Source organism: Neoarius graeffei, chromosome 18, assembly GCF_027579695.1.
Source record: "Neoarius graeffei isolate fNeoGra1 chromosome 18, fNeoGra1.pri, whole genome shotgun sequence".
In the NCBI taxonomy this organism is placed as follows: Eukaryota; Metazoa; Chordata; class Actinopteri; order Siluriformes; family Ariidae; genus Neoarius; species Neoarius graeffei.
Window position 1 is genome coordinate 6,454,712 of NC_083586.1, and position 12,407 is coordinate 6,467,118.

Here is a 12,407-nt window from a genome sequence, read left to right on the forward strand (position 1 = left end):
GATACATTTTCTCAGTTTAAACATTTGATATGTCATCTATGTTCTATTCTGAATAAAACATGGAATTTTGAAACTTCCACATCATTGCATTCCGCTTTTATTTACAATTTGTACTTTGCCCCAACTTTTTTGGAATCGGGGTTGTAATAGTAACTTCAGTTTGTCACCTCCACGGATTGATGTTTTTACAATTTCAATGCCTTGGATTTTCAGGCTTGAAGGGTCACTGTGATGTGCATCTTTATAATGCTTGGCCATAGGATAATCCTCATTCTGAATTCTTATTGCATATTTATGTTCATAAAAACGCTCTTAATTTTCTTTTCGTCCTACCCACATAAAAACATCCACATGGGCATCTCAGGCAATACACCACATATTCTGAATTGCAATTAATAAACCCATTTGTCTTGTACTCTCTCTGTGTCCTCAGGTCATGAAAACATTTACTTTGGACAACTCCTCCACAGTGTTTACAGGAACCACATTTATAAGTTCCCCTTAGCTCTGTCTGTAACCATGTTTTTTGTTTGGGAGCTGGTAAATAGCTCCTTACGAGTTTATCTTTTATGGTTGGTGCTCTCTGGAATACAGTAATAGGTGGATCTGAAAAGACACGTCTCAAAAGTGGATCACTCTGCATTATTTTCCAATTAGATGTAATTATTCTTTTCATTCTTTGGGCACAACTGTTATATTGGGTGACAAAATATGATCTAGTAGTGGTCTTGGCTCGATCAGTTTTCTTATTTTTCTTTTTTAAAAGATCAGAGCGAGGTATTGAGCGAGCCTTCACTATGGCATTATCAATTAGCTCAGGCGAATAACCTCTTACACAAAACCTTGATTTCATATCCTGGGCCTGCTCCTCAAAATCAGTGTCTTTATCACAGATGCATCTAAGACGCTGAAACTGGCCAAAGGGAATATTGTTTTTGAGACTCTTTGTATGAAAACTATCAGCCCTCAATAACATATTTCTGTCAGTACTCTTCCTATATATAGAAGTATGCAAGACATTCTCATCAATGGAAATCAACAAATCCAAAAAACTGATTGATGTTCTTGAGTATTCAATAGACAGTTTTATGTTTGGATTCGTAAGGTTCAAGTACTCATGAAACTGCAAAAGCTCACTCTCAGTTCCTGACCAAATCAACAGAATATCATCAATCGCCCCCAGAACACCATCTTATCGCAGAAAAGATTTTTAGATTGATTATAAATGTATTGTTCTTCCCAAAAACAAGTTGGCATAATCTGGCGCAAAACATGCACCCATGGCTGTGCCCTTGAGTTGTCTATACAAAGAGTCTTGGAAAAGAAACATTGTGCAAAGTCCATTCTGTGAGGAGGAGTAAAAAATAATTAGGTGGCAAAACATCAGACCTGTATGACAAATAATGTTGAAGGGCCACAAGACCCCCCTGGTGGTCAATATTTGTATATAAAGAGGCTACATCAAGTGTCACCATATAACAATTTGAAACATCTGTGATCTCTCTGAGTTTACATAGTACATCAGTTGTATCGTCAATGAAAGACGGAAGGTCTCGCACTAGAGGCTTGATGAAATAGTCCACAAATTGTGAACAAGGCTCAGTTAAAGATCCATTGCCTGAAATGATGGATCTCCCTTCAGGATGTCTCAAGTTCTTGTGAACTTTTGGGAGCATGTAGAAGCATGGGATTTGGGGTTTCTCATTCAACAAAAAGGCAAATTCATTATCGGAAATCCAGTTCCGATCTTTACCTTGAAGTAAAATGTCCTTCAGTTCATTTTTCATGTTTTCAATTGGGTTATTCCGTAATCGTTCATAATAAACATTGTTCTCCAATTGTCTCAAAGCTTCAGTGATGTAGTAACTCTTATCCATAACCACAACAGCGCCACCTTTGTCAGCTGGTTTCACAATAATATCATTTTTTGCCAAACAATTGAGTGCATCTCTCTCACTTTTTGATAGATTGTCTTCGTTTGTTTTGTCTATTCTCCAACATTTTGTCCATATCATGAGAAACCTTTTTAGTAAAGGCAATCAAGGTAGGGTTAGAGCACATGGGCATAAAGTTAGACTTGGGTTTAAAAAGTCTCTTGGCATCCTGAATGGAGTCTGAAATAGGTGTCTATGTCCTATTCAAATGTACATTATTCTGATGGTACCACACTTTAAGGTGAAGATTTCTATAAAATCTAAAAAGATCCACCTTAATTTTAAATACATCAGAATCACATGTAGGGGCAAAGGTCAAACCTTTTGATAGTACACTCACCGAGTCTTTTGTCAAAGCACGTTTAGAGATGTTGATTACCGTGCACTCTTCTTCTGGTTGTCTTCACCTGTCCTTTTCTACATCTTGAACAAAGCTACCTTGTTCTTTTGTGATATTGCCCTGAAGAACGCACCCATGCCGCTACGCGTGGGCTTTGTTTTTAATTTGTCCATGTAGGACTTGTCTAAAATATTAAAGACATTTTAATTTGGAGTGCCTTAGTCAGAGATTTTTTTCTCTTTTTTGGCTGTGGATCTAGAATACCTTGGATTAAAGAGCACCCAAACCTAAAAAAAAGACTCTAAACCATTGGAAAAAGAGCACACCATAATCTAAAAAAACTAAAAGAATAGAGAGATTTTGATTATATATATGAGATGGCATGAGGTCGTTACAGTACAGGTCGAGGACAAAGCTGTGCACTGGTGTCGGTTCTACTCTCCTGTTTGCTGCCCTGTGTTTGGTCTGTCTGGGGTCCTGGGGGCAGTGATGTGGCCCACTGGTGGTTGCCGTGTCTGTATGGGGACCCTGCCTGGGGGTTTTGCATGATCTTTTACTGTTGTTTTGTATTGCGATCATTGTGTAGGTTGTCATTGCTCTTTTCTTTCTGTTGTCCCTGTTGTTCTATTTTGTTGTATCCCCTTGTTTCTAATGTGTTTCTTATGTCTTCTGGAAAACGTTGTAGTAAAAAGCCCACCAGCTAGCAGAGGATGGTTTCGATCCATCAGCCTCTGGGCCCAGCACGCTCCCGCTGCGCCACTCTGCTGACCTCACACCCCAGATGGGACTCAAACCCACAGTCCCTGGCTTAGGAGGCCAGTGCCTTATCCATTAGGTCACTGAGGCTCTGCCACAACAGGACGAAAAAGGGCAGCCACTCAAAAATAGCTAGGCTCGTTCCTCAGCCGTCTCTCATCTCCGCAACAGAAACTTCTTTTGTGTTTGCTCAGTTTGAAATAATTTGCTGGGTCTACACCAAAGTCAAACGCTTGCAACATCCGGCTTTAATGTCAGCACGTCCTCATTCCAGTCACAAATTGCTTACAAGGCATTTTACCCCGACTTAAGTAAGTAGACTTTTCTTTGGAAGCACGTACACTGCCACTCGTAGCCAGGCGATTTTACACTGGAAAGCACAGCTGTGTACTGAATTTACATAGGCCACATAATGTTGCGGTGGTTAGCAGTGTCAACTCACACCAAGCAGGGTCTGGGCTTGAGCCTATTGGCTGACCGGCAGCCTTTATGTCTGGAGCATGCATGCTCTCTTCATGCCTGTGAGGCTTTGCACCAGGTGCTCCGGGTTCCTGCCCCAGTCCAAAGACCTAGAGAAGGTCAAGCGAAAACTCTGAATAGCCCAGAGGTTTGAATGTGTCTGGGTTACCCCTGAGATAGCTCATGGGTACAGAAAATGAACGACTGCATGTGTACAATTCAGGGCACTTGATTAATTACGTTTTATGTCTTGTGCTTAAGAAGAACATGTGGAAAAAAAGTTAGAAAACCATGAAATCACTCTGATTTTTCCTGATTCACTGAGCAGGATCTTTGCTGCCCAAAGAGCTCTGATCTGTGAGTCGTACACATGGGTAACATACTGTGACAACAATTGGTAGATGCGGTGGGCCTTATTTCACTCCCATAATGCCTATGTGCCTGTCTGCGTGATACAAAGCACTGACCAATGGCAAACTAGTGACAGAGCACTGAAAATCAGGCCTCCTGATGGACAATTTTCAAGGCCAGCCACCAAATTTCTAGTAAGACAGATAGATGTTTATTGCCTCTGCTGGAAATTTTGGGAAGAAAAGTGGCTAGAAAGAGCAGCGGACTGTGTCGGCGTCTGGGCTCTGGGCCCGACGCGCTTCCGGTGTGCCACTCTGCACACCCCACACGGGTCTCGAACCCACAATCACTGGGTCACGGAAAACGTTGGAGTAAAAGTTGGCAGACTCGGCAGAAGATGGTTTCGATCCATCGACCTCCGGGCCCGGCACACTCCCCCTGCTGATCTCTCACTTTCTGTGGGTCTGGAGCCTGCAATAGCTGCCTTCTGGAAAATGTTGGAGTAAGAAGACCACCAGCTGGCAGAGGATGGCTTCAACCCATTGGCCTCCGGGTTATGGGCCCAGCATGCTCCTACTGCACCACTCTGCTGACCTCACACCCCAGATGGGGCTCAAACCCACAGTCCCTGGCTTAGGAGGCCAGTGCCTTATCCATTAGGCCACTAAGGCTCTGCCACAACAGGATGAAAAAGGGCAGCCACTCAAAAATAGCTAGGCTCATTCCTCAGCCGTCTCTCATCTCCACAACAGAAACTTCTTTTGTGTTTGCTCAGTCTGAAATAATTTGCTGGGTCTGCACCAAAGTCAAACACTTGCAACGTAATGACATTGCATTGTGTAGGCCATAATATTGGTCTAATGGTAAAATAGCTCGTGCTATTTTACCGTTAGACCATTCACTATACACTATGTGTATTGTTACGCCCATTTATGCCCCCTTCAGGCCCAGCACTGTCAGTGCACAAGTAGGGCTGGGTCCTGGTACCTGATTACCTAATTTGGTACACCTGTAATGCCAGCTGGGGCTATAAAGGGGCTGGCTCCTATGGCCTCACGAGGCTCTCTCTCTCTCTCTGTCTTGACTGGCACTACCTGCTTGTTCTCTCTCTGTCAGCTCTTATTCTTTCTCCTTGTGCCTCATTCTTTTATTTTGAACACAATCTTATATACTGACCTTTTTTATTTGTATCCACTCACGCATAACCTCACTCCTGTATTTTATCCTTAGACATGTTTTTTTTGTTGTTTAAATAAATTTCTTAAAACTTACTTTTGTTGTCTCCCTCATTACGTGATGGTAAATGAGCCTGTCGTTACATAATTTGGGGGCTCATCCGGGAGTTTTAATTGGTTTGGATCATAGACTCAAGTGGTCTCAGGTGAGCCCATTTGTTTGGTTTGTTTGGCTTTATTGCAGTCTCTGGTTAGGCAGAGTGCTCCAGCTGGGTATTGCCTTTCCTTCGGTGCACTGGTTATTATTTTGCCTTTATTTTAGTTATTTGTTTTAGGGGGTAATCCTGGTCGGGAGTTATCTCTCTCCTGGTAGGGGCACGCTTCGAACAGTGTAACACTGTTGCGAGTTCAGCGTTAACCCATACCTGTCAACTTTGAGGTTTGAAAAAAGGGATATTTCCCAGATTTTAACTCAAAATAAGGGAAAATTTCGGAAAGTCGAACTTTCCGAAAATTTCAGAAAGTCGGTAATCGAACTGACTTTTCTTCACAAAATTAAATTCGTCCTGCCATTTGGGCAAGTAGTGGCAATACACCTTTTTTGGTTTTTCCTCGCTCCTTTCTTTATTCATGTCTCTAGTCTCGCCGTCTACTGAAACTCGCTCCCTGAGGAAAGATTTACGACCATCTTTTAGTTTTGTGAGAAGTTCCGAGCAATGACCTTGGTCAGACCATAGATTTACATAGAAGACTAGATGCCTCGTCCCCGTTGCCCGTCAACGAAGTCGAACGTCCGCACATGGCGGCCATCTTACCTCAGACAGCTGGCTTACCCATTACGTTGTGTTGGTAGCAATATGTACTTTTCAGATGACCGTAACTTCCTCAAATTTCAATCGATATTCAAACGGTTTGGTTTGTTATATATATAAAAAAAAAAAAAAACGGAAGTATGTATTTATGATATTAATGAAGAATAATCATTTTATGTTTAAAAAAAAAAAAATACGCATAGCTTGGCGAAAATATTTCAGTATACTACAGACTGTAAGACAGGATGCATGCTGAAATTCCTCTGCTGTGAGAAGCCTAACACTGCATACTTATGGATAACTGCAGCCTTAGGACAAATAACCATACAATTTATTTCCAATTTTTAGTGAAAATATTTTTACATGTGATAGGGCCGTAGGGGAAGCTAAAGTTAAATAAACAGCTTACTCACTTCTGAAACTTCAGAAATACTTCATCCACCTCAAAAACCTAATGCACTCACAGCATAGCATAATAACAAATGCACTGCCCGAGTAAGTAATAGTATAAAACAGTGACAGCGACTCACGGTAGTTTGTGACAAAAAAGCACTTAATCACATGTGGTTATATTTCCAAGGAAAAAAAGATATCTTTACATTTACAAAAAGAACATTCAAAGCTGATTATCATGTCAAAGTCAATATATGTTAGCACAGAAGATTGAAATTTCATTTGACGAGGCTCCAATGTGCAGTTAAAATAAAACTAAACATACTGATATAAACATCTACAATTAAAACAGACACAGACACACACATCATCTTGTCATCAAAGTCAGTACTTTGATTTCCTGTAAATCATAATGTGAGTGCTGGGCTGTGCTTGCGCAAGTCTTCATACCCATAGGATGTCTATGTTCACCCCTTGCCTGTGGTAAGATGGCCGCCCTGTGCGGACGTTCTGGAATACGCGGTGAGGAATCTAGTCTTCTATGTAAATCTATGGGTCAGACTAGCGCTATGGTTCTGACAGTCTTCTTCACAGACATGCAATTAAAATCAATGTGTAATTACTAGACTGCCACCTGCTGTACTGGAGAGGGCGGGGACGTGAATTCATGGCCCGACTTCCTGCTGTAAACTCTTGTCAGAGGTCAATGTCATGAATTCTGGACCTACCGACTTTTATATAATGTGAAAATACGGGATATTTTCGGGAAAATAAAAAAAAACGGGAAGACAGCGGGAAATAAGTCAAAATAAGGGATTTCCTGGGAAAAACAGGAGGGTTGACAGGTATGCTTAAATACTTATGCAAAATAGACATCTCATCTCATCTCCTCTAGCCGCTTCATCCTTCTACAGGGTCGCAGGCAAGCTGGAGCCTATCCCAGCTGACTATGGGCGAAAGGCGGGGTACACCCTGGACAAGTCACCAGGTCATCACAGGGCTGACACATAGACACAGACAACCATTCACACCTACGGTCAATTTAGAGTCACTAGTTAACCTAACCTGCATGTCTTTGGACTGTGGAGGAAACTGGAGCACCCGGAGGAAACCCACGTGGACACAGGGAGAACATGCAAACTCCGCACAGAAAGGCCCTCACCAGCCCCGGGGCTCAAACCCAGGACCTTCTTGCTGTGAGGTGACAGCGCTAACCACTACACCACCGTGCCACCCCAAAATAGACATATGAGAATAAATATTTTAAACTACAAACCAGATAACACTTAAATATGACTGTAGAAAAATAAGATTTAACTACTTAGTATACACATTAAAGTCACAAGGAAATAAACTACCAGAAGAACCAATACAACCACACAAGCCATAGCAGTATGCTCAATTTGGCCATTCACAGCTGCTTTAAGTAGCCCACAAATCCACTGCAACTACCAATACCATATCGTCTCGTCTCGTCTTCTTCCGCTTTATCCGGGACCGGGTCGCGGAGGCAGCAGTCTAAGCAGGGAAGCCCAAACTTCCCTTTCCCCAGACACCTCGGCCAGCTCCTCGGGAAGAACACCGAGGCGTTCCCAGGCCAGCCGAGAGACATAGTCCCTCCAGCGTGTCCTGGGTCTTCCCCGGGGCCTCCTCCCGGGGGGACATGCCTGGAACACCTCCCCAGGGAGGCGTCCAGGAGGCATCCGAAAAAGATGCCCGAGCCACCTCAGCTGATTCCTCTCGATGTGGAGCAGCAGCGGCTCTACTCCGAGCTCCTCCCGAGTGACTGTGCTTCTCACCCTATCTCTAAGGGAGCGCCCAGCCACCCTGCGAAGGAAACTCATTTCGGCCGCTTGTATCCGCGATCTTGTCCTTTCGGTCATTACCCAAAGCTCATGACCATAGGTGAGAGTCGGAACGTAGATCGACCGGTAAATTGAGAGCTTCGCCTTTTGGCTCAGCTCCTTCTTCACCACAACGGACCGGTAAAGCGACCGCATCACTGCGGAGGCTGCACCGATCCGCCTGTCGATCTCACGCTCCATCCTTCCCTCACTCGTGAACAAGATCCCGAGATACTTAAACTCCTCCACTTGAGGCAGAACTTCTCCACCAACCTGGAGAGGGCAAGCCACCCTTTTCCGGTCAAGAACCATGGCCTCGGACTTGGAGGTGCTGATTCTCATCCCAGCCGCTTCACACTCGACTGCAAACCGCCCCAGTGCATGCTGAAGGTCCTGGTTTGAAGAAGCCAACAGGACAACATCATCCGCAAAAAGCAGAGATGAAATCCTGTGGTTCCCAAACAGGATTCCTTCTGGCCCCTGGCTGCGCCTAGAAATTCTGTCCATAAAAATTATGAACAGAACCGGTGACAAAGGGCAGCCCTGCCGGAGTCCAACATGCACTGGGAACAGGTCTGACTTACTGCCGGCAATGCGAACCAGACTCCTGCTCCGTTCGTACAGGGACCGGACAGCCCTTAGCAAAGAGCCCCGAACCCCATACTCCCGAAGCACCCCCCACAGAATACTACGGGGGACACGGTCGAATGCCTTCTCCAGATCCACAAAGCACATGTGGACTGGTTGGGCAAACTCCCATGAACCCTCGAGCACCCTATGAAGGGTATAGAGCTGGTCCAGTGTTCCGCGACCAGGACGAAAACCGCATTGTTCCTCCTGGATCCGAGGTTCGACTATTGGTCGAATTCTCCTCTCCAGTACCCTGGAGTAAACCTTCCCTGGGAGGCTGAGAAGTGTGATTCCCCTATAATTGGGGCACACTCTCCGGTCCCCTTTCTTAAAAAGAGGGACCACCACCCCAGTCTGCCACTCCAGAGGCACTGTCCCTGACCGCCACGCAATGTTGCAGAGGCGTGTCAACCAAGACAGCCCCACAACATCCAGAGACTTGAGATACTCAGGGCGGATCTCATCCACCCCCGGTGCCTTGCCACCGAGGAGCTTGCAAACCACCTCAGTGACTTCGGCTTGGGTAATGGACGAGTCCACCTCTGAGTCATCAGCCTCAGTCTCCTCAGTGGAAGACATGACGGTGGGATTGAGGAGATCCTCAAAGTATTCCTTCCACCGCCCGACAATGTCCCCAGTCGAGGTCAACAGCTCCCCACCCGCACTGTAAACAGTGTTGGCAGAGTACTGCTTCCCCCTCCTGAGGCGCCGGACGGTTTGCCAGAATTTCTTCGAGGCTGACCGATAGTCCTTCTCCATGGCCTCCCCGAACTCCTCCCAGTTCCGAGTTTTTGCCTCCGCAACTGCCCGAGCTGCAGCACGCCTGGCCTGCCGATACCCGTCAGCTGCCTCGGGAGTCCTGGAGGTTAACATGGCCCGATAGGACTCCTTCTTCAGCTTGACGGCATCCCTTACTTCTGGTGTCCACCACCGGGTTCGGGGATTGCCGCCACGACAGGCACCGGAGACCTTGCGGCCACAGCTCTGAACAGCTGCGTCCACAATGGAGGTAGAGAACATGGTCCACTCAGACTCAATGTCCCCCGCCTCCCTCGGAAGCTGGGAAAAGCTCTCCCGGAGGTGGGAGTTAAAGACCTCCCCGACAGAGTGCTCGGCCAGACGTTCCCAGCAGACCCTCACCATACGTTTGGGCCTGCCAGGTCTGTCCAGCTTCCTCCTCCGCCAGCGGATCCAACTCACCACCAGGTGGTGATCAGTTGACAGCTCAGCCCCTCTCTTCACCCGAGTGTCCAAGACATAGGGCCGGAGATCAGATGAAACGACTACAAAGTCTATCATTGACCTCCGACCTAAGGTGTCCTGGTGCCACGTGCACTTATGGACACCCCTATGCTCGAACATGGTGTTCGTTATGGACAAACCGTGACTAGCACAGAAGTCCAATAACAAAACACCACTCGGGTTCAGATCGGGGAGGCCGTTCCTCCCAACCACGCCCCTCCAGGTGTCACTGTCATCTCCCACGTGAGCATTGAAGTCCCCCAGTAACACAATGGAGTCCCCAGTCTGAGCACTCCTCAGTACCTCTCCCAGGGACTCCAAGAAGGCCGGATACTCTATACTGCTATTTGGGCCATAGGCACAAACAACAGCAAGAGCCCTCTCCCCAATCCGAAGGCGCAGCGAGGCGACCCTCTCGTTCACTGGGGTAAACTCCAACACATGGCGGCTGAGCTGGGGAGCTATAAGCAAGCCCACACCAGCCCGCCGCCGCTCACCACGGGCGACTCCAGAGAAGTGGAGAGTCCAGCCCCTCTCGAGGAGCTGGGTTCCAGAGCCCAAGCTGTGCGTGGAGGTGAGCCCGACTATCTCTAGCCGGTACCTCTCAACCTCCCGCACAAGCTCAGGCTCTTTCCCCCCCAGCGAAGTGACATTCCATGTCCCAACAGCCAGCCGCTGTGTCCGGGGATCAGGTCGTCGAGGCCCCTGCCTTCGACTGCCACCCAATCCACATTGCACCAGTCCCCTACTGCTACCTCTGTGGGTGGTGAACCCACAGGAGGTCGGGCCCACGTCAGCTCTTCGGGCTGAGCCCGGCCGGGCCCCATGGGCAAAGGCCCGGCCACCAAGCGCTCGCATACGAGCCCCAACCCCGGGCCTGGCTCCAGGGTGGGGCCCCGGCTGCGTCATCCCGGGCGACGTCACGGTCCTCGGATTTTTCTCCATAGGGGTTTTGGTGAACTGCTCTTAGTCTGGCCTGTCACCTAGGACCTGTCTGCCTTGGGAAACCCTGACAGGGGCATAATGCCCCCGACAACATAGCTCCTAGGATCATTCAAGCACACAAACCCCTCCACCACAATAAGGTGGCAGTTCAAGGAGGGGACCACCCAACCGACCCGTCTTGAAACACGGACCAAGGAGTCCAACGCGCGCGCGAGTCAGAGGGCCTCGCACGAAACCAATACCATATAATGCAGATAAATATTGCAATGAAGGAATCTGTGCCCAGGTCAGAGCCGGCCCTTGGCATAGGCAATATAGGCAAATGCTAAGGGCGCTGCATCCATCCAGAGGCGCAGAAACAGGGGGAGAAAAATTATGACTTCCACTATTCTGAAAACAAGTCAGCATTATAATGTCTTAGCCTAATTTAATTGTACAGCAAAGCATGTAGTCAGGGTGCGATTTGTCAAAAAAAGTGGGGTGGGGTGGTGGTGGTTGTTAATCATGAAACAATAAGCGCTCAACAGTGGTTCGCCCTGTCTATAGTGTGTCTTCGGGTGCGCAAGTGAGCATCCGCGGCTATTCTCTGTTTTGGCCATGTAATAGCCTAAGTGTTGTTGGCTAAAGAGTGTTTTTGCATAACATAGATAACTGACATAGATCTGTTGCTTGTTTTGAATATGGCTGCACTTAGAGCAGTCTGTCGGTGTCGTTGAGCAGTCTGGGCTGAAGTAAAGGTCTTTTATGCACCGAACACGTTTCGCAGCGAGATATTCCAATGGTGCCTGGCACTTTTTTTTTTAAATAAAACAAAGTTGCTTTGTTGATCTGTGTTCTCATTAAAATGACAGTTTAGCAGCTCATTCAAGCAACCATGTTGCGAAGATCTTCCTGGAGGAAAATATAATAAACACATTGAAAACAAGAAACAATCTCAGTGCGTCAAGACTGCAGGGAAACGAAACAAGCACTCAGATGTGTTCTCTTTACAAATAGCATAAATGGCACACTTTCTCTCCTGTAAAGGAAGAAGACACAAAAGCAACTCACCGAGCGGGTGGTGAGGAATTCAGTAAATAATAATAATAATAATTATTATTATTATTATTATTACTACCATTACTAATATACAGTATGAATTACTAATATAATTTGCATTATTATTATTATCATTAATAGACCTGTTACTTTCCCAAGGCGCCCCCTCTTGTCCGACCAGGCTTTACATATGCTAGACTACTACTTGGGGAGGATGGTCGTGCTTTAATGCAAGCTGAAAAAAATGTCAAAACGTCCAAAATTGTCAGGAGCCCAGGGGAGAAAGAAAAGGAAAGAAGAGGAGGAAAAACGTGACAAAGACAGAGGTAATGTCACACTCAGTAAAGATGATGTCAATATTATTTTTCTGTTGCAAAACCATGATTGATAATGTCATTAACCACTTGTTTTCTAGGCTATGCAGCAAAGCAATGGATAACATTATATCAGTGTACATAATTAATGTTAGAGCATAACTTGGCATTCTC

The 12,407-nt window shown here is 46.2% G+C and overlaps 1 non-coding gene across 1 annotated transcript; it reads right to left on the reverse strand.

Annotated features, from left to right (window-relative positions):
* Positions 1-4,438: 4,438 nt before the first annotated feature.
* trnar-ccu (transfer RNA arginine (anticodon CCU)) lies at positions 4,439-4,511 on the reverse strand. The gene has a single exon. It is a non-coding gene; the product is annotated as a tRNA-Arg (tRNA).
* Between the last annotated feature and the right edge of the window lie 7,896 nt (positions 4,512-12,407).